The following is a 23,647-nucleotide window of genomic DNA, read 5'->3' as shown; positions in this document are numbered from 1 at the left end:
CTTAAAGAGTAATAATTACACAAAAACAAGAAGAAGCCAGAGAGAATAAATTATTACAGTGCCCTCAAGAATGGAACAGAAAGGAGTGGAAGATCCTCATATGTGGAAGCACAACACTTATGTGTGTGTTAGCATGAAGTCTCAGCTTTGTATGCTCATGATTAAACAACATGGAAAAATAATTTTTTGGGGAAGATGTTGAAGGTTCAGTTGTTATTGTAGCAATGAGCAGTAGAGTGGAATCTCCTAAATAGCTTTTAACTCTTCAGGGACACTTATGCCAGTGGTTCATAAGTTACCAGTGCCCAACCAGAGCAGCAACACTTCCACACAACTTGTAATTCAGTGCCATAGGTTGCTGTAAATGTTTCAAATCTCTCTGGGACAGCTCCTTCCTCTTTTGTTAACTACAACAATATTTCTTTACGTGATGAGAGGATTCAGTCATAGCCCGGGTCCCTGTTGTGCAAACTTTGGTTGAAACACCCAAGAAGCAGAGGTCTGGCCCAGGGCCATCTGGGAAGTTTAAGCATGAGTTACAGCTCGGGATAAAACAGCACAGCAATAACACAAGCCACTATGCTGGTAAAAATTGAGATACAGAGCACAACCCCAGTGCCTGAAGAAAAGCAATTGCACCGGCGCTGACTCTTGCATCACTTAATGTGTTCTAACACACTTACTCAATCACAGCCATCCTGAAAAAGTCACATGCACATGACCATGCTCTCCTCCTGCTAGTAAGTGAAATTTGTGTGCATTGGGGTCTTAGCTTCGCTTGAAGAAACCCTGGGGTGCAGTTATTGTAGAAAGAAATGGACTGAGAATGTACATTCTGTAATAAAGAGAAATTTTTAGTGTTTAAAATATTAGTTCTCACACTAAACACATGGCATTCAAATCCTACACATAAGAAAGTTCAAGCAGAGAACAGCTGGACATCCTCTTTTCAGATTTTAGTGAAATTCTAGATTTTAAAAATAAAGTGTTCCCATTTCTTCACTTTTTTTTTTTAACTATCAATCTAAAAAAATTTTGAAATAAAAACCTAAGAATCTCAAAATGTAAATAAACTACAGATGAACAAAAGTGAAAGATATTTCAAATAAACATTAGAAGGGGACTTTTTCATTTGACTTCAAAGCGACAGAAAGTGGTTTTGTATTAGATTGTGGCTGTTATTATTATGCTCTTGTTATTGCCAGTACTAATAAAATACTTGTATCCACTAAAGCCTAAGAATGTCTACCAGAGACCCATGTGCTGGCTATTTTACTGATGTTTATTTGAGATACTGTCCTTGCCTCAAAAAACTTTCAATTTACAGTTTCACCCTAGAGAACAGAGAGGAGAAAGAGTTGCTTAGCACAGGAGCTGGATTATCCCAGTCACAGGAGGTACATCAAACCCCAGTCCATCACCATCAAGGGTAACACAGGAGACCTGAGGTGACCCAGGCAAGATCAAAATGCCACTGTGGCTCAGTGAGCTGTAGATCTGACCTGAAGAGACCACAGATTAAACAGATGCAGAAATGGCTGAGAGGAGAAGGAAAGAGACAGGAAAATATTGATTCAGTCTTACTAACCAGGAGGTAAAAAACTTCAGCTCTGGACTAGCAGAGCATGGCATGGTGGAAGAGTTTCCCCAAATCACCCAGATACAGCAGCTCCCTGCTGTCCCAGCCTGGCATTAAAACTCCAAGGACATAATTTGCAGATAGCACAGCACATGGCAGGGAGGGTGTCTGAGAAGAAAGTGCTGCAAGGGAGCTATTGTGGTGTCAAGAAGCTCACACAGGCTGGTACAGGGCTTACACAGGCAGAGAGTGATGGGGCAAGGAACAGCTTCCAACTGAGAGAGATTTAGATTTGATGCTGGGAAAAAATTCTTTGCTCAGAGTGTGGTGAGGAACTGGCACAGGTTGCTTGGGGAAATTGTGGGTGCCACACTCCTGGAAGTGTTCAAAGCCAGGCTGGATGGGACTTTGAGCAACCAGATTGAGAAAGTGGCATCCCTGCCCTTGGCTGGGGCTTTGGAATGATAATCTCTAAGGTCTTTTCCAACACAAACCATTCTGTGACCCTATGATTAATTAGTGTGGCTCAAGGAGCTACCAAGCACCCCTCCAAGCCATGGTCACTGATTATATGGATGTTCTCACTGGAACTGGGAAGCTTTACACCTACAAAAGCTGCCTTCCCTGGGGTCTGTGCCAAGGCTTCTTACTGCTAGAGTAGGCTGAGGGCTTTGGTACCTGCCCAGGTACCCAGACCCAAGCTCTGACCCCAGCTCTTCCCTGGATGCTGAGCTCCTTCCAGCAGAGCTCGATGGACAGGAGACCTGTTTGCTTTCATACCTCCAGCACTTCCCACTTGGCACTGTAATGTTACAGATTCAATTAAAACATCAGGCTGGGAGCTGCAGCAGAACAGATCTACTGCAGGATGCTCCTGGGCAAGGGTTTTCTGCTGCCCAAATCAGTCCTAACTTCTGCCCACAGCTCCTCTGGAGGCTCTGGAGCTGCTGGCTGCTCCAAGTGCTGCCAGAGAACATCATCTCCCAGATGCTGGAGGTCATGATCACAATGTGGTGGTTTTTAAGGCATACAAGGAAGAAAAGTTTTGAATTTATGCAGTCATGTTTCCCCTCTTACTGTGTAACCTCAGCTCTGCAGGTGACAAAGGAAGATGGTTCCTCTCTCTACAGCCAGACAAGCATTCCTAGGGCAGAGGTTTTGTACAATCACACTCATCACTTAGGTTTCATCCAACCCACAGAGGATGTGCAGAGAGATTCCTTCCAGCCTCTATGGGGCATTCCCAGTGTCAATCATGGCACACAGACTACAGCCCTCCTGTCTCCACTTTGAATTAAGTCTTTAAATATGGGCCAAATGTGATGGGTTTGTAACCAGCTGCTTAGGGAAGGAAGTGCTGCAGGAGATTCATTACACTGTGGTCTGACAGCTGATGCTGAAGCATTGCAAAACCCATGGGGTTTCCAGGAGGAGCTTAGCATGAAGGTGGTGAAGGAACAGTACAGGCTGCAGATGCCATGTCACCCTGGACAGACAGGTATGAAATAGAAATCACTGAATTTACTGAATAGAATTTACTGAAATAGAAATTTCTGTGATGGCCACAGAAATAATAGGGATCTGGGAAATACCCAGCCCAGTTAGAAGAGATCTGGGATGTGGAATAGATAGGAATATTGGATCCCAAATAAGATGAGTTCAGCTCCTTTACTTCATTTCTAAGGCAGTCCTCCTTGTATCTTGTGCAACTCAAGAGATAAGCTCTTTGTGATGGATGCTGGTGATTTGGGTATTAGATTTACAGCTTGTTTTCCAGGGCTGGGAGTCTGGAGACCTGGATTCTTGTCTCTTGACTCTGCTGTGGATTTTCCTTAGTGAGGTGCACACCTTCCAAGTGTGGCAGCCTGAAGCTCAGTGCACCCAGTCCTGGTCAGCCCCAGAGCTGGTTGTAGGAATTCCTCCTACAACTTACAGGGCCTGCTATGTAAATAGGGAAGTTGGCCCTGATTCTTTGAGCCTCCATTTCCTAAACTGTTGCTGTTCTCCCACAAGGTCCTTCCAGTAACATGTGCAGGGACAGAGGGATGGAAAAGGGAGCCAGACAAAAGCATTCTCTGAAAACTGCATCACCACACAGCCAAGTGAAGCTGTGTCAAAGGGGGCAGAGAAAACCTCCCTCACCTCCCTCCAGTCCTTCACTCACAGCCACCCCAACAGAGACCTGACCAGAAGGAGAGTGAGTTGATACTGAAAAACAGAAAATAGCCTTTCCTCAGGATTATCTGGGACTACCCCAAATAAACCCACAGAAAACAGGCTCATAAGTACTCGGTGCTCATTCAGCACAAGTCATCTGATAATCTTGGGGCAGCTTACCACGTCTGGCTAGAGAGCAGCAAGCCCAAACATTTCTGAATAGCAGACTAAGTTAGATGACTAAATATGGTATTTTTTTATGAACTTGGAGGACCCACTTTGGAGTGCTTGGCCCAGGACTGATTCCTTTTGAGACCCAGGTCTTTGATCTCACTGCTAGACAAAATAATTAAAGGAACTGAAATACAATCAAGGTTTCTTTCCAGCTTAAAAAAAAAAAAAAAAAGAAAAAAAAAATTGGATATCTTTGTTGGACCCTTCAGATAAAACATCACATAGAAAAAAACCCATGGTGTCTCTTGAGCTTATTTCATCAGCTTCTTTCTTTTAAGCTGACGTGAAGCTGCTCAGATCTTTCATTGGGAGGCAGAAAAATTAGAAGCATCAGGTAATGCTTGGGGGATGCACAACTTAAAACCAAACACTTCTTTTCCTGCTAAGGACTATTACCTAAAATGCTCTTTTCATACCAAATGCCTCAGCTGAGGAATTTGGCTTTGAAAGGGGGTTTCTGTTTGGAAAGAGGGCTTTCTCTTTTTTGCACACACAGATTTGATCATTTCAATGGTAATTCAATTTTTTTCACCAGCCTGTTTGATGGCTTCACTTTAGAGACCTTAGGATGGTCTCCATCCCTCACAAAACACACAAGAGAATCCAGATCTGGAGCAGCAAGGAGAAGAGGTCCAAATCCCAAGACTGGAGAAGGATTTGACAGGTTCCTGCTGTCTCCTGTCACCCAATCTGAGGTCTCAGAACTAGGTCAGAACAGCCCAGTGGCACTTTTTCTCCTCCTTAGCAAGGAACTAGAGTGGCAGAGTGGTTGAGAGGGTTTCCAATTGGTCCAAAGGCACCAACTGGAACCTCACTATTAACTGTCCCAAATTAACCTATTAGGAAGGATTATCTGGTAATGTAACATTATCAGGGGACAGGGTGTGAGCTTTGAGGTAAGAATATGGGGAGTGCTGGAATAAGATAATCCTTAAGGTCCCTTCAAATCCAAACCATTCCATGATCCTGTGAATTTGGAGTAAAGAGCCAAAAGCAGATATACCATAGTAACTTCAATAGCCTGTCTGGAGACTTTAGGTTCTTCAAGTAGTCTGCATCACTCATGAGGACTACAGGAGTCACCTTTAGTTGTGCCAGCAGAAAATTTCAATGCCTAGAGAGCAAGGGCTGAGTGAAGCTCTGCTGCTACCAACAACCAAACCCTGTCTCTGGGCTTAAGCTGTTGCTCAAGAGCCAGTGCCTGGAAGTTTAGTGAAAAACCACAATCTTCCTCCAAGGGCACTGGCTTTATCCTTCACAGTCACCTTTTATCATGACAGAACTTTCTCCCCCCTGTACCCCCTCCTCCACCTTTCCCCATGCCTTTATCTCTTGCTTTCCTTTTTTTCCTTTCATGCTGAGGCCCTGGCAATGTAGGAAGGCAGAAGATTGGATTTCCTCATCACTGAGCCAGTTAAAATGGCTATTTTGGTGACTAGCCCAGCCTTGGATATGCTGCCAGCACTGAAGCAAACCCAGTGACCACACAGTCAGTGAGTCCTGGGCTGGCTTTGAAACTCTTTGGAGCAAGCACATCCCACTCCTTGCAAGCGTTTTGTACAACATTCCTTAATCTTACATTTTGTTCTCTGGGAGTACATTTGTTATTAATCACTGGCTTGCACATTAATACAGTGCTTTATAGCAGTTAAACCAGATATTCCATCCTAGCAACTCAAATTAATATTTGTTTGAATAATCTATTTAAGATGATGTCTGGCCAGCAGTGTGGTCTGGCTGGGAGCACTCTGCTCTCCCAAGCGGACGTTTTCATTTGCTTTGTTCCATATTTTATTCCTCTGCTCTTATTTTATATCGAGCCCCCAAATCTTCCATTCAAATTGCATTCTCCAGCAATGGCTCCTCTTGTGTTCAGCCCATGAAGGTCAAAGTACTTTTTTTCATTGCTTGCCCTAATCCTCTGTGAAAAATGGCTCTACTGAAACCAAATATTTTTGAGGAACTCATTTTTGTAGTTTTTTGTACTATTTAAGATTCAAGCTGAGACACATATTTTGGGTACAAAATATGTATATTGCATGAAACAAAACATGCTGGTTTTGTGTATCTATGTGCATCTGTATTTATTCTACCACTTTGTAGCATGGCAGTTAATTAAATGTGTGATCACATTGATGTTGTTTCAAGGACTGTCCTCCACAAGATCAAAGTCCTCCTGTAATAATTAAATTCCACCGTGATAAAAAGTATGCAATACTAAAGAAGAATCAGATACTGATTTGGAATGGATATAAATGTTCTTCTTTTTTGGAAGATTTTAAATCTGAAGCCAACTTCCACAGGTCAAACTTATCTCTAAAAATCACAGATGAGCAGTACCCATGTCCAGTAGTAATTTCTCCACTGAATCATAGTCAGAGTCTGGTCCAAAGTCCTTCTGTGTCTTGAGAAAGCATGAAGTTTTCCAGCTTATTTTGGCCACAGACTGCCTTGGCAAACAGAATTTTCAGAACTGTTCATTTTCAGAATGTTGCACGGGTAAAAATTTGCTTTGACAGCAGCCCTCAGAGGTGCAGGGATCAGCGTGACGTGCCCTGACTCCACACGATGCTGTGAGCACAACCTGTGCTCTGGGAGTCAACCCTGCCCAGCCAGCTCTGGCCACATCCACAGAGAATAAATGTATGGGAAGGGGTGAAAACACAGCTTTTCCAGACAGCAGGATTTTTAGAGCCTAAGACACTACATGTGCTCTGGGACATTATGGTTCCTTTTTAGCTGAGTATGTTTTCAGAAATCTATTTCCAGCTACTCTGACTGCAAAAAGTGTGAATGACTGGTTCCCCATGTGTACTATGGTAAAGATTATATTGTATCCTATGAAATTTTCCCCTCATCTAAAAACTATTTTCTGTAGCACTTTCCACTAAAAGATAGCTTTTATTTTTCCAGAAGAACATATTATTTTTCTCCAGTTACAAAGCAGCCCATAAACAACAATGACCAGGCTAAAAATTCCCTCCTCAACCAAGAGAATTCAAGGCAGATTTTTTAAAATGTACTCAATTGAGGTTAATGGATCCTTTCCTTGAAAAGGTGCATTTAAATTGATAGCTACAAAAAAGGACTTCCAAGATTAAGTTGTACAAACTATCACATCACAGAGGATTCCCTTAATTTGAAGTCTTTCCAAAAAAAGTGAGAATCATTGATGCTACATATGTTTGATTCCTTGCTTGGTTTATATTAGTCAAATAGTTGTTGCTAGAAGAAGCCAGCAGAAACCAGAGCAGTGGCCTGCCTTTGTATTGTTTAAGGATTTCCCCATCCAGTTTCAAATATTTATTCCTAGAGACACAGACTATAGCATGTGTCCATCACACATACATTCACATTCACCTCCAGTTATATTAATCCAAGCACACACTGCACAATTGTTGCAATTTATAAGTCCCTTTATGATTATAAAGTAGAAAGCATTAATATATTGCCATGATTGTTGATCACATGACCATCTCTTAAAAAATCCATCACCATGTTCTCCCTGGTATTCCAGAGAAAGACAAATCCTGAGTTTTATGAACCTTGCACTCTCCTCACTCCACATCCTCTTCTCTTAGAAGCCAAATCTAGACTATGAAAATCTTCTCCCCAAGGATGAAGAATTACCAGAGGGCCTCAGCATCCACAGAATCAAGTGGGAAATCAACCTATTCAAACTGACCATCCCAAAAAAATTCTGTGGATACATGAAACATTCACCCAATCAAAAATGATAATTGCTAAACAGTGACCTGTAATTTGTATAACTGGCAATATATTTTCTCCTAAAGGCCAGAAAAGAGGATTAAGAATTAGAAAGATGCAGTTACATCTGTACCCAACTGTAGATATGTAGAAAAGCTACTGTGCTGTAAGACAAATTGGGAGTTTTAACCAGATATTATGGGTTGTTGGATTACTGAATACCGAGCATCTTTACTACAATACAACCAGATTTTACACAAAGATGACACCTTTAAACCCTTGCAGTCTCTTTTTATGCACAGTTGTTGGGAGGACGTAGCAATTTTATCATTCTGTTCTTATGTGTAAGACCTTGTCTTTGGTCTTGAGATTAACCCAGGACAAATCTATTCTATCAGCTCACTTCTAAAACTAAAGAGTCTTCAGCTAATCTTTGTAGAAATGTACTGCAATCAAATTTGCTCAGTACCCCACACTTACTTTAAAAGCTCTTTTTGTCCATGACCTTGGTGGGAAAGCAGTATGCTCCATTACTATTTTTCTTCCATATTGTTTATGTTGAAAAGCAGCTGGTCCTTTATGAATATCCCACTATTTGACTCAAAGACTGAGTGTTTTAGCTCCCCTTAAGAGTTTTGTAACTCCTCTTCTAACCAACACTTCCCTTGACCTCACTGCCACCCTCACCATCCACACAAGGTTTACAGAAAGGCTGGAATGGGAATTTGAAAAACAAAAATGGTGTATGATTCTCATCCTGCACCACTAGAAGGCAATTTCTGACTCTTAGTGGGGCCAAAACGCACACAGTACTGACTGAGCTCATAAAAAACTGTTTCTCACTGATTTATGGAACTGAGAGGAGAAGGAGAGATTTCTCCTGCAGAACCGAGGGCCTGCTTTATGATGCTTGGGTTTGCTTTTAATAAAACTTTTGGAAAGAAGGAGCGAGAGTGAACGTTTCCAGGTTTTGGTATTATCATTAAAAAGTCCCAGTGTTTGTTAAAACCTCCTCTCACACTAAGGCCTTGCAGCTCCTGATTAAGTCCATGGGAACTGTCAGCCCTTCCAGAAATGGGTGCCCTAAATGGCAACCAACTTCACATCCAGCCAGCTCCTGGGCCTTCATCCAGGTTTTACTCAGCCTTTACTCAACCAAAGCTCTCTCTTAGGGGCAGTAAATAAGGACTTCAGCAACTGGCCCAAAGGATGGGTTCCACAGCAAGGCAGCTCTTACTGAGTGTGGGCGTTAGTCAGCAGTAAGCCCTCCTCCACCTCTTAAACTTGTGGTGTTCCCACAAGGGAAGCTATTGAAAGCCTGTGCTTTGTAAGTTCAATTCCCTTTGCTGGCTTGTAACACAGCTGCTATATATTATCTTATACATTTGACCACAAAGGTGCATTCTATAGGCAAGATTCATCCACTCCTGCCATCCCTTTTTATTCATTCACCGCTTTTCAGCATAATGTTTGGGGACCCTGTTCTCAGCCACTTGTGCACTTCAGCACTTGAAACACACCAAGAGGGACAATCGCTTGACTGATATCTCCATCTCAGTATCTATACCCGTCTCTCTGTTTCTCTAGCTTTCTACCCAAGCCATTGTGTGCACCAATTGTGCTATCATAAAGCAGAGTGTTGGGCTGTTTTGTGACGATGAAGAACCATGCAATCACAAGCTTTATTGCATACCATCCCATCCAGTGACCCCTGTTCTTATCATGAGAGCCCATTCAAGGGGAAATTACACCAGACTTCAACGGGGAAAGTGTCCCTCTGTTTCCAGGCTATTCAGGACAAAAGGTGAGAACCACAGAACAAGCCTCTTCTGCTTTAATTGTGAAATGTTTCGAGCAATTGGAGGGGGGGTGGGAGGTGGCGAGGGGGGCCAAGGGGGATGGGGAAAGAGAGAGGGGGGAAAAGAAAAAAAGAGAAAAACTCTATTGAGATCAGGTGGTCCCATTTCCCAGAGATAAACAAGTTCAATAATATACTGGTCAACAGAGTTACCCTATCCTCAACAGGCTTTTGTTTTTTAAAAAAGGACTAAAATAACCACTTGGAAATGTTAAACCAAGGCATGGCATTTTAATATGAAAATGGAGGCCTAGTATATTTTTGGTCCCTCTGACAACGATTGCCCTCAATTAGATCACTTATACTCAGCAAATTGGTTGCTGCAAGGGGTTTGTGATCATAAAAATAATCATACATGGCAAGTTCCTTTCAAACCTGAGGGGTTTTTTACTGTTGTTGGGGGTTTTTCTCTGCTTTTTGCATATTACCATAGTAACGACAAGTGCATATTTTGACTTGCTTCCAAAATAATATTCAAGAATGTTCTTTTTGTCCATTTTTAAGAGGTATCATTATGAATATTTGAATTATATTTTCCAATTAGGTGAACTGAAGTGTTTTCCAGCAGCTCTGTTTTTTTCCCTCGTTTACAGAAAATGGGAAATTTTTATTACACCAAGGATTTTCAAGACAATAGCTACAGAGACCATTTTCCAGTGTTGTTTGTAATATCTAATTTAGTGCTAATTTTTAATGGACGGAGTTCCATGGGGATTTGTTTGCAAATTTCATCAACTTCACTTCCTGCTTCATTTGCTGAAATGCAGTACTTGGAATTGACCCAGTGAGCAGGAACACTCTTGTTCTTTTTAAAACATTGCTGTGTACTACAATAAGCAGTGACTGGTTATCAAAAATAAAATGTTTGATTGTTTACAGATTTGAAGCACACAATTATTGACTTGGATGAGCTGTTGATTTATATTCACCACTGACACAGCTTAAAAAAACACACACATTTTATTTTAAGCCTTGTGTTTCTTCAGAAGCCAATAGGATGTGCTCAGCTCAGAATAAAAGCAATTTTATTTTTTCATATTTGCCCTGGTAATACACTCTTCAGCCTGGATCCTGAGTGGATGAAAGCCAATCCAACCAGCTAAACCCACAGTTTCACTCTCCTTCAGCAGCAAAGTGTCTGTCACTTGAAAAGGAATCCAAAGCACTCAAATCTTTAAGGGATTGCTTAAGAAAGGCTTGATATGCTCCTGTCTCTGGACTCATCTCCAAAATATATGATCTTGAGGTTTTCCTAGCAACAACAATGGCCATTTCACGTGAACTTCATAAACACACAAAAGAAGGAAGCACTTTTAAACCATTTTAGCAGAGCATGCTTCTGGTGCTGCTGTTGTAGACACCTAGGACTTGCTGCTCAATGGAAACCAACACCTGCAAACTCTCCAAGGTGTAAATGTTAGGGCTTATTGCAAAATCAAGCTGTGCTCTCCACCTCTAACAGCACAAACACAGTCAACCTGCTGAATGCTTCTGCACAGGGATGGAAATAGCCTCACACATTGAACTCATACAAGACCCATTTCCAAAAGGGACTGTAGGGGGGAAAGGGGGAAAACTCCAAAGGGTCATCCAGGACTCAACTTCTTCCAGTCTTGGCCTCAATATAGGATTGAGTCAGTCTCAAGAGCCCTGGATCTCTGAAAAGCTGTGTCTACTCATCCTTGCTCATGCCTTGTAGAACCACATTGTCCCAAGGAACCTCTAAGATGAAATGTAGCAGAAATACCCAAAGCATTATTTGCATGGCACTGGGGAAAGGAGCAGGAATGGAGGGGGAGATGCAGGGAAAGGGAGTTTTTACAATGCCAAAGCATGATGGGCCCTTTGCAAACAAAGGTGAAAGTTTGGCTCTGCCAAGTTTCTCCAGTCTCAGGCTATGGTGGATTAGACCCACAGGCTCTTTCTTTTGTAGAGTTTCAGGCTAACCAGGCAAACTCAAACACTGTGCTATATCCATCCTCACTTTCACTACACCATGAAACAAGCAATTAAAAAAAAAAAAAAAAGAAACCAACAAACTGTTCAAACATGTTTGATCAGAAAGCACTTAAGCAACACAGAAGGAATCCACAGCTTTTGATATTACATTAATACACTAATATCTTAATCCTTTACCAGTGACAGACTACACATTTAAATCCCTAACGGGACCTGGTTTCCAAATTACATTATTTAATGTTTATTCAGTGAATAATCCAAATAGTATTTAACACCACTGAAGAAAAAACACACACACCCCCTGGGTGGATTGTCTGCTTTTCCTTTGCTTCGTAATTACCCAACCAAGGGCCCTATTAAATAACTCCACTTTTTATGGTCTTAAAGTGAAATGAACCCTCTATTTGAACATGAAGAAACACTTCAGGCACACAAGCACACTGTAAAATCCAGCTCCACGTCAAAAACTTTCCACTGATCAAGATTGTTTTGATCCATTTGAGGATTTTCTAGCCAGACATATTTAATACCAAAGGGCCTGATGTGGGCTCCATTCTGGAAAGGGAACAAAAGCAAACACCAAGGGAGCATTTAAAAAAATAGTAATGGCTTGTCAATTAAATCTCTGTGTGTCAAAGTGGGGAAGTTAATTGCCTGTAAGTTTATAATATAATTAAGACAGTTTCAATGGGATTTGTGCCACCCAGCTGTGGACACAACTGGCAGGGCTGTAATCACTCAAGCTCCCTTATTACCCAGCAGAAAGGCACTTCCCCTTCTCTGTGGTGGGAGCTGAGGCATCCTCAGGGGTGAGGGAGGTCTCTGAGTGGTGGGGCTGGTGCTGGGCAGCATGAAAACAAGCCATGTTGTGCTGTCACAGTGTCCTGATGCTTCCTTGCCTGATCCCCAGGGTGCTTCCCCAAGCCTTGCCCAGTGGTATCCCACTCCTGTGAGCCCACATGGATGGACTATCCAATTCAGTCCCTTAGGAAAGTCAATTCCTTGGGCAGCAGAATTCACTCATTTCCCTGGAAAAAGATACTTGGTTCCTCTAATGAACAGAACACAACTCCTTGCCTGCCAAAGATGAGCCATTCTGAAGAGACAAGGCATCTTCTTGTCTCCACAAACTCCTCAAGCAGAGAACTCAACCCAGACACACACCTGCAACAACAGATGCTCCTGTTGTGGTACCACATTCCCATGCCTCCCTTTCAAACCTGTTTCAAATAAAGGCCAGGCCTTTTGCTTCTGTCAAACATCTTCAACTAAAACTTTCATTCTTTGCTATAGAAACCAATTCAAGTAGTTCCAGAGGTTGTGAGTTAAAAAGTGTGTGAAAGTGAAGACACAAAGGAAAAATGTTTTTGCCCCTTTTGGAGCAAAGAATAATTTGGGGATTCATTTGTAACAGTAATAAAACCAAGGCTTTTCAAAGAGATCTCCCTGGCTAAGATCTGCATGGTGTTTATCACAAAGAACCAATGGTGACCATTACAGCATTTATCTGTTTTCATTTACATAGTTAAAAAATAGCCAGCACAATTCCAGAGCCCAGTGTTTTGCCATCAGAGCCCCTAGTAAGCTGTCAGCATTTCCATTAAAGAGCCCTGCTTGGGGAGCTGGACATGCTGACAGCTTGGAGAGCATTTGCCTTGCAATAGAAGGCAGATGTTACTGCAGGTTTGGATGCAAACAGAAAGATTCAGGGATGCACAGACAGACAGCTCCCAGTAAACCATCAGCTGCTGCTGAGGGGGAAGTTCTGTATTATCTCCTGCTGTCCCAGATGACACCTGACCTCTCTGAGAAGAGAAGGTGTCCAACCCAGGCTGTCCTGGTGACATCCTGAATGCACTGCTGAGTGACTGGGCTGCTCCCACAGCCAGGCTGGGAATGAGGGCTCAGTGGGAGGCTGCCCAACCCAACCCAAGCACAGGGGCTTCTGGAGAGATGCTGATTTAAAGACTGCAAGTGCACAGCCCTTAGAGTGTGCAAAGCCCTCGGTCTCAGCATGAGACATTCAACATTCCTACCTCAATAATACAAGGAGATTTTGTTCTCAGAATTAGTGTTCATGTTTTTATGATGTGGTTGGCTAAAAGAATTAGAGGTTATTTCTGCAGACCAAGGCAAGCATCCCCAATATTTATATTTTTGAGAGGGCTTAGGTGGTATTTTTTTGGACTGTTGGCTATAGTTTATGTTACTGGCAGCAAAGAAAAGAAGAAATAGCACCTGATTCTTTTCCTTGTGGAACAGGGAACCTCAGTTATTAATGAGATATATGAGGTGACTCTCATGCAAGCCTCACTGTAACAAAGCTCCTTATAATCACTGGTGGATTTCATCCTACCTATATATAAGGCAGTGCATATTTATCCTCACTGCACCAAGAGGGAACTCCAGCAATAATGAAGTGACTCCCCAAGGGTGTCCCATGGTGCTGGGAACCTGCCTACATCTCATTCCTTGGGTACAACCTGGTCCTTAAGCAGCAGGGTGCTTTGGGGAGTGATGCTGGGAGCCAACACAGACTTGTGTGGACATGGCAAAAGGAAAAGAGAAGTCCAAATGTGTGGCACAGCCTGAGATCTGAATTCACGGCAGGGTCAGGGAGCTATTTTACTTCCTACCACTGTGAACTCCAGGAATGGAATCAATTAGTATTAGTTTAAAACATCATCTGTTTCAGTTTAACAGAAAGCTTCTGTTCAATGAAATACAGGGTTGGTAAATGAAAAATAAAAGTTGGTCTGATTTTAGTAACTCCTAAGGTACTCTGTTAGGTGTGGCAAAGAGGTGAACCATACACATGCCACCAATGTGAGTAACAAGGCATTTATCTTGTTTTTCTTCATGTATTATTAGCAGAATATCCCTGCATGTCCTGCATGTGCACAGAGCACAAATCTGTGATTAGCAAGGTGGTTCACCAGCAACTCCACAGATGTGAGACAGCATTTCCCTCAGTGATACTCTTGGGTGATAAACCAGATACTTTGGAATGGATGTTTGCCCAGGTAATTGAAAGCATTTTTAAAATGACAATGGAAGAATGTCTTTCCAAGCATCACATCTGTCTTGAGGGAGAAACTCTGTGTGTTTGGGTCTTTTTACCATAGACTTTGATGGGCTATGGCAGGAGGATTCATTGGAGAGCTACAAAATAAAATTTTTCCAAGGCAATGAACTTATGCCAAGCAGTACTTACTGCCTTTTTCTTCTTTTTTTTTTTTTTACAAAAGGTTTTTAAAGTACTGGCATCCATTCTGGTTCCTCAGGGGGACCACTGGCTTGCTCCTGATCTAAGCATCTTACAAGGCCAACAGCATAATAGGCACTTTATAGGTAAAACAGGAGCCATGTTATTGAAAAACTGAACTTCCTTGCAGGGATCATAGCTATAGAAAAGAAAATCCATTGGCTGCAGTTACACCTTTTGTTTCCTACACAGAATTATGAGACCAGAGCTAAGGGACACTACAGAGACACAGTTTAATGTTACTGTTCCAGCAATTACTACTAAGTTGCTTGAATTTCTCAATTTTTTATTTTCTGAATGCCCCTTCCCTTTTTAATACTCTTTAGTCTTTTCTATGTTTACTTTTTTGAGAAAACAAAAAAGCAGAGGAGGGAAGCAGACTAAGGATGCCTTTTTGTCTCCTGTCTCATATGGATATTAGGAAAAAAGAGACAGAATGAAGGGAAAATCAAGGGAAAGAGAGCACTTTTTTCAATTCTCCCATCCAAAAAATAACCAAAGCAACCCTAAGCAAATACTTATCTGCAAAGCATCTTCATTTTCCAACCCCTTATTCAAGGTTTCATTATTCCCACAGGCCCCTCAGCTCTGCCTGCCCTGGTTGGCAGAGCAGCCCTCTCCTCTCCACATGTTTTCATGCCATGAGAGCAATAACTGGCGAAGGTACCACTGCCTGCACTGCACAGCTCTCCTTAATTCAGTCTGCTGGTTAATCAATTCTGCTAAGAAACCACCATGCAGACAGTGAGAAGAAAGCAGAGATGAGCAGGATTATCCTCACTTGGGATAACTCATTCCTCAGCTGGATGATGAATTGCTGACAGAGCTGGAGAGGAAAGTCCAGCCTGGCCTCCTGCAGACACCCAGCACAGCACAATGTCAGCAAAAAAGCTGTGGAAAGGTCTGGGGAGGGAGTGGGGGGTGAGATGAAACAGCTGCTGGGCTTAGAAATAGGTGGAAAATGGCATCACAGCCCACAGTCCACTGCAGTGAGGAAATGCAAAAGTGGAAACTTATAGATATATTTTTACATGGCAGTAATGATTTTAGCATCTGCATAAGGCACACGAGCCAGGGCTTGGATCCCTTCTCAGTTAAATCACTTAAAGTTCCTGCTCTGCCTGAAAGGAATAATCTCCTTGTTTTTATTGCTGTCTTATAAACTTTCCATCCCAATTTACTAACAAAATTAAGTGACACAAGGACTGTCAAATAAATTCTACAAAGGGGTTGTGGGAGAGGAAAGAAAGGTTTGAGCTTACAGAGTCAGGGTGGGGGACGCACGCTGAACATGTAAAGCCCAGAAAACAAGGATGTCCATTGGCAGAGTGGCTCTTTGGGGCTTCTAAGACCACAAAACCAACCCTGAGGCACGACTAGCACTCCCTGGTAGATGTTTGCTACCCCTGCCATACCCCAGTTGGAGGAAGACCACTGTAGGCAGGGAACTGAGACCTCCAGTGAGGAAGCATTAAGAAGCCATTCCCTTTCCAGATGGTGTAACTGATGCTGATTGACCTAAATTATGTCACGCAGCGAGCACCGCCAGCCCACGCTGTGCGCAGCATCTCGGGTTGCAGGGGAACAATGGGGAGCGGAGCAGGGCACAATGGAGGCAGCGGGAGCCTGGTCCGTGCCAGGGTCACAAGGTGCAGGGACAGCACAGAGCAGAGATTTTTCCTCTGCTCTGGGTGTGCCCGGCTTCTGTGCTGCGGGAGAACGGCATCCTCCTGGGTTAAACGGGTTAGGAGGTGCCTGGGAAGGCAGAGGTCTGGTCTTGCTTGTCTTACTGGTTTTACTGTCACTGTTCTTTTTAATAAAATTTTTAACAGGTGAGGACCAAGTCTATCCTGAATGTGACCAACACCACACAAGAGTGATTCTGGATTTGCAGAAGTAGCAGCTTGTATTCTCCATGTTGGCTCATCCAGTTTGAGTTTCCCTGAAATAACCTGACACATATGTTCACATGCCTATAGCACAAAAGGTAGAAAAAAATTCAATTTTTTTTACAAGGAGCGTTTTTCACAATTCTCAGTAATTCCCGTGAACAATTAATTAATTTTAAGTTCTTTTTCACTCTTCCATCTGAATGAATAGTTGGAGAGAGAAAGAGGAAACAGAGATCTGTGTGAGACTAGAGATAACCTGATTTCTCTAGTGGTAAAGATATATTTATGTGTATTAAGGTCCTGTTTTTATTACAGGATTGTCTTCTGCAGGAACACAAATCTGGATGGTGGGAGCACAGAGGATAAACAACAAAATTAATTATCTGCTTGATTAATTAATCTTAATTAATTATCTGCTTAATTAATCTGAATGACCAGCGTGTCTCTACATGAAATAATTACTATGCAATATTTTTTAGATATTTAATATATTTCATTGGAAAGCCTTCTCATATTTAATTTTAACTCTCATCCACGGGTTAGTTCACTAGATACTGAATATGTAATGGACTTAAACAGAATGGAAACAGCACTTGGTTTATTCCTGAAAATAATAAACTTGGTGTTTATTTTAAATCTCTTTCCTGGAGCAGACCTGGTAAGGGAGGAGCCCATGACAGAACAAAACAAAACTGGGGCATTCACAGAAAATAAACCTGGCCCCTCTTTTGATTTATCTGGCCATCAATCACCCAGGATGTCAGCACAAATTTTAACTTCCAGCAAACTAAATATGAAACTCGATTTTAGACATAATAATCTTGTTCTTCATGTCTTACCCCCAGTTCACACACAGGTATTGGAGATCTGCTTGTTGCATTCCCTTGAAAAAACCTCACATGAAGCAAAGTTAATCCATTTGTCAGCATCTGCTGACCTGTGCACCTGCACTGGAGCTTGTAACAAAATCCCAAAATAGCACCAGGGAGCTTCAGCTTCTGGCAAAAATGTCCTGCAGAGGACATGCTACACTCCTTGAGAATTCCCCTGGGGATGCAGCTCCTTGGAGAGATGGATGGGTACCTATACAAGTGTATCCAGATCAGTTTAACCAGAAGTTTCAGGAGATCAGGTTCCCCAAGGGATTCTCTCCGTTGTTAATGTAAATTGTATCATTTTTTCACATTAATGCCTGAAAAAAGTCACTGCAGTGCAAGTGGTTCTCAGAGAACAAAGCAGCACAGGCAATAGGAGAAAAAAGAAGGAAAAAACAAAGCCTAATAACTGAATGAGACCATTTTAAATAACTCCCAAATTGCCACAAGATCACAAAATTCATATTCAAGGCTGAAGAAAGGGGGAGCTACTTTTCTCCGGAAAAAAAGACATTGTCTTTACTTTCTATTATGTCAGTTTGATTTCTTTAATTTACAAGTGTTACTGCATACACATGTAAATATTCACACTCAAAATATTCCTGTTGATAAAGCAGGGGTGAAAGGGATATTATGGAAATAAGGCTGGGTCAATACCAGAGGAAAAGTGGGATTCAGACCTATTAAGACATTGGTGTGCTTCAAGCTCACCAGGTTTTCTCTTCTTTCCTTTTCCTGGACTCTGACTGCTACAGCTGTGACCTAAAATCTTCTTGAGATGGGCAGACAGTAGTGATGAAATGCCTTGAAGACTGAAGAAATTTAAAGAATTCCCTCTGTCTGACATATTGAAAAGTTCAAAAGTTGCCCTGTCTCAGTGGCTAAGCAATAGAAATGTCAGGTGTTAAAATATTTTTTTAAAGAAAATGAGAAAGGCAAAAGAACCACCAAAGGCTGGGTGTGAGGCCCAAGATAACTCAAAAAGAATTCACACACATATTTGACACGTCAGGCTATTTTCCATCAGACCAAAATAGCAAAAGAAATTCTATCTTCTGTCTTTTTATTGACTGTTCATCTTTAAAAATCTCAATCTCAAAATATCAAAATTGTGATAAAAGTTTAGGTTGCATATTTTCAAGCACCAGAAAATCCAACTTATTTAGTAGCACATACTTGTCAGAATTGCTGACCTTTTGACCAAACCCATCTATATAAGATAGAACACAGCAAGAACATAAAGGAGCCAGAGTAGAAGCTGGAGTTTTGTAGATTTCCCTTCAAAGGATCTGTGGAAAGTAACTCCTATAAACAAGCTCATATCCAGCAAGATGAAATTTAATATCTATTTTATGCACTTCTCTTACAGGCATGTTATGATCCAACACTAACAATGGGTTTAAAGTGAAGAAATGTAATAATTTTCTTTTTTTTTTATAAAAGAAAATACTCTAGGAAGTTCTAATGTGTTGTTCCATATATGGGAAAAACAGTTCAGTCTTTTTTTAATTCCATCATACCTTCATACTACTAAAGGTGTCCCTTCTTTTGTTGGGTGGCAACAAGGAGGGATTACCATGAAGATGAAAAGAAAAAAGCAGTAGACTAGATCCAAAATTGTCTTCTGAGCCCATCATTGACACTTCTAGGCAAAAAAAAAACCAATAAAATTACTTCACAAAAAACACAACACTGATGCAAGTATGAGATCTGGCAGAAAAAGTAGGGAAAAGTGTTGAGGCAGAAATTTGTTCCCAAAAAAAAAAAAGAATCTGGGAAAATCTACACCCCAGATAACTGACTAGGCAGAAGAGAAAGGACTGGCTTGCTTTGAAAAGCCACAGCTTGGAAGAATTTTGAGATCCCTGAGGTTCATAACAGAGAAAAAGATGTTACCAAAGGAAAAAGTTTCAATCTTTATCAATTTCCAGAAACTTTAATCCATGGACATAGAACTGAAAGGAGGAAAGTACGTACCTACTTCCAAATTAGCTGGAATTTTATTTTGGAGAAACCAAAACAGAAAAAGTTGTGAGGAAATTAAAAACCTTAATGTCAGCAATTTTTAATAAAATGCTTTGATTTTTGTTTTTGGAGAAACCCTAACTGTCCTTTTAAAATGTGTTTACTCATTAGATTACTTGCCCAACACCAAATAAACTAAGAACAAAAATTTAAAACACCCACACTTTAATTTCCTTCTTTAAAAGAAGCTTGAGCTAAAAAATGACAACTGAGATCAAAAAGGATTTAGAAACCTCCTTTAGTGGTAAATTTGAAAGCTGAGAACTTCTTTTTCAGAAGCAGAATAAAGCCAAACTGAGTGTGAAATTTTTGCCAGGCAGGAGATCTCTCCTCTATGGAACAGCAAGAGTCACAAATAATTAATATTCCAATTAAGCTGTCCTAGGAAAAATCCAATCTCTTCGTTAAACCTGAACCATTAACAGGCCACCCAAAACAGAAAAAAAAAAAAAATCCACGGATTTGACTTTTCAAGGATATTTCCTTTATTCCTGGTGGTCCCTGCCATTCTTGGAGTCACATTTTTGCTAAGCAAACAAACTGGCATGAAAAGAAAAGCTTTTCTCATCCACAGATCGATTAGATTAGATCATATCAGATCCCTGGTAGTCTGCTGAAATCGCTTTTGGCCAGCCAAGAATGTAGCTGATGACTTTTGGTAACAAAAAGATGAAAAAACCAAATCAATAAAAGCTTCCTTCTCTTTTCTTCTCCTGCCTAAATATATTCAGTCACAAGGAAGAGTACATAAATACATACAGCATCATAATTATTTAAAACAAGCTTTTCTACTCCACAACATTTTCCTTAGAGACACAAGACATTTTCTATAAAAAGTGTAATTTCTATTTATTTTCCTCGGAATTATTTTCCTCCTATTTATTTTCCTTGAAAATAAAATAGTGGCAACAGGAAAAAAAAGAAAAAAAGCCTGCCATTAGGAATGTCTTTAATTTTATGTTACTTTTTCCATCTGTATTCTTTCCATAGAAGTAAACCTCAACTCCAAGATGGTTTTTGAGATTTACATGTTTATTTCATTTTGTTTAATATCCTAATCGGTTCACAGTAAATTTGACCACACACACATACAGTGATCCCAGCTGTTTGACTGTGGCAAGCCAAGCTGAAGACATAGGCAAAAATACAGTCCTGCTGCTGAAATCTTTGCAAAATTATAAACAAGGCCCTTAATATTATAGCTAGGCATCCCACACCAGCAACAGAGATGCTAACACTGTTGACAGGAAAACAAGCTAAAAGCAGCCCCCTGCCCTTTGGTGCTTAAAGGCTTATGGTAAAGGGAAAACTTGCATTTAAACACTGGTGATGTGTAGTTTGCCCCAGTGTTGTGGTTTCCATGAGAAGGTCTTAGGGGGCTGTGCTTTCCTGGCAGATAAGAGAATGACTCAAGCTTATATTGAATAAACTCTTCCTGTGTCTCATTTTTTTTTGGGGGGCAACTAATACATCATGTTTTGCCACTCCCTTCATTGTAAAGCCTGGAATGAACAAATCCAAGGGCTAGATTGCAGCTTTCAGGGCTGCTTCACTTTTCATGGAAAACACAAGGAGAAAGCTGAGGCTGTGATCTTCAAAGGCATAAAAACCTCCAAAACTTGGTCTGTCCTGATTTGTGCCACCCATTGTTCATCAAAGCCCTGACCTCATTGGAAATAACCAGGGGGCTGGACAAGGTGTAGATACCTCCCTGCACTCTCTGAGCCACTGCCTTTATTTTTTATGACGCTGAAAGTCCAGCAATAAAGCCAATAAAAATTCAGTGTACATCCATCAGTTCAGCAGAGGAAAGAGACAGAACCAGATGGCCAGATTTAAAAATAAAATGAAAGAAAAATAATATTCAAAAAGCCCTCTTTTCCTCAGAAAAAACCTGGCAGTGGTGGGATGGACAAAGCCACACCATCTGTGTTCCCAAGCAGCACATGGGTGCTCTTTAAGGGAGAGCTGGGTGAGCAAGGGTGAGATCACAGGGTGCAGAGATCAAACAAGCCACCATCAGAGCCAGATAATCACTTGAGGACATGAGGGCATTTTGTGCTGCCTGCAGCTCTCCTTGCTCTGCCAGTAAAGCCAACCACAAGCTGAGCCACACTGCCCTATAAAGCTCCTTATCAAGATTTCACATCTGGTCTGCTCATCCTAATTTAATGATGATATGGTAGCATCCCCTCTCCACTGCACAGCACAAATTACCACATTGCTTTCTGGGGACATAAATCTCATTTAGTTTTCTTCCTCTTCAGGGAGTTTTACAGGCCAGAGAACAGGATAAAGATATCCACCTGGATGCATGTAAGGAGCTTCTTATGCAGCAGTGACTCTGAAAAGCACCCATTCCTGAGAAATTAATTAATGTAATTAATATCTTTCCCTAAACCCCCTGTGCCAGGCTACAGACAGAGGACTGGGGAGGCTGAGTGCACCACCTGGGAATGTGGTCCCTTTTCTGTAGAGCCCCTCAAACCCCACCCCTGTCACTGAGACTTATTTCTGAGGGTTTTTTTGCAATAGGAATGTAGAAGGAAAAATTCTGGTGGGCTCAGTCCATGGTGGAGGCAGGGCTGAGCTTCTCAGCCACCCCATAACAACATCTGGTGCTGCCATCTCGATTCCATCCTCACCCCAAATCCACAGGAAAAACAGTTTTCTGGCTACAAGAGTTAAATCAATAAAAGGGGAATAAATTCCCAGCCCCATAACAGGGACAGTGGTGTCCACATTCCCATTCTTTCTCAAAACTTTGTTATTATGGGATGGAGTGTTAAGGATCTGTCAGCATTTCTATTACAAACCTCAGTCTTTGGAGGTTTATAAACGCAGCCATTTAAAATAACACTGCATTAAAAAGTAGGTATGTGAGTTGTCAGCAGTGGTGTTTCTGTTTTCTTTAAGATGGTTTAAAGACGTTTTAGCAGATTATTAGCCTTAGAGAGGTCAAAAATAATCAGAGGTGGTTTTTGGGCTACATTTTTGGCTACCTCTGGATAAATAACGGTTTAATTTGAAAAACATTGAGTACATAATACAAACTGTCTTTAAGCAACAGCAACACAAAAAAAGGGAAAGCCTCAGTTAATGGCTACACTATTTATGTTTTAGAAACAGCTCCTGCACATGCCTGGGTATGCTCAGCTTTGAAAACTTTCCCTGTGATGTGGGTAATGGGATACAATAGTTACATGGATGGAGCAGTTGTTTCCATGACCTGAGCTCGCCCACATCACCTCCAGGGGACGAGCTGTCCCCAAACAAGGGCTGTCCCCAAGGAAGCCACTCAGGATGGGGTGGCTGGAGGGGATACAAACCCCAAACCCTCTGTAGCCCAGCCTCCAGCAGCCCCTGCCGAGCAGAGGGACCTGTGATCCCATTCCACAGCCTGGGATGGGCTGGTCCATGAGCTGGTGGGCACTGACAGCACCAGCACCTCCTCCCACATGAGGGAACCCAAGCCATGGGTGGGCTGAACCCCAGCAGAGTTTACAGAGAGCTGGATGGTAGACACTTACACCTTCATCTAGGTGAGCGTTTGGACCATCTCACCCTAGGTGAGTAAGGGCCACACTTATGCCCATGACCAGAAAAATTATAGATTTGGGCTGGCTCCTGCTATAGATGTAAACCAACTGAGGATAAGTCCAGGAGATCTCATGGTCTGTGAAACAGTGGGGAAAGACCAGAGAGGGAGGGAGAAACTGCCTCAAAAACTGCCTGTGTGCCATTAAATGCTCTTACCAGCAAAAAGTCAAAATGGTGTTTTTAGCTTTCCCTTCATGAAGAAAATTACAGGCCTGAATCTTTGTTACAATAATTGCCCCTGAGACTGGCTTGCAATTATTTTGGTGAGTCTAACCTTCCAAAGTGAAATGACATGAACAGCAGAGCATCCATGGGCCAAGGTAACAGCTTCTAATTATTTCCCATCAACTCTTGATCTTCTTTACCTGATTGTTGCTTCAAAGAGTTACAGCAAAGAGAAGATGGTCTCAGCACTCAGTATTTATCTCAATGTCTTGGTGAAAGTTTTGGAGCACTCTCAATGGGCAGAAAGTAGAGACTGGCCATGCTGCCTGA

At 41.7% G+C, this 23,647-nt stretch overlaps 1 long non-coding RNA gene across 1 annotated transcript in view; it reads right to left on the bottom strand.

The window, feature by feature from the left end:
• LOC130256071 (uncharacterized) overlaps nt 1–23,647 on the bottom strand; it is a 200,036-nt gene that overhangs the window by 66,025 nt on the left and 110,364 nt on the right. The window lies entirely within an intron of this gene.

The sequence above is a fragment of the Oenanthe melanoleuca genome, chromosome 8 (genome assembly GCF_029582105.1).
Source record: "Oenanthe melanoleuca isolate GR-GAL-2019-014 chromosome 8, OMel1.0, whole genome shotgun sequence".
Classification (NCBI taxonomy): domain Eukaryota; kingdom Metazoa; phylum Chordata; class Aves; order Passeriformes; family Muscicapidae; genus Oenanthe; species Oenanthe melanoleuca.
Note: the sequence above shows the minus strand (reverse complement) of the source record. Positions and strands in the feature narration are given on the sequence as shown.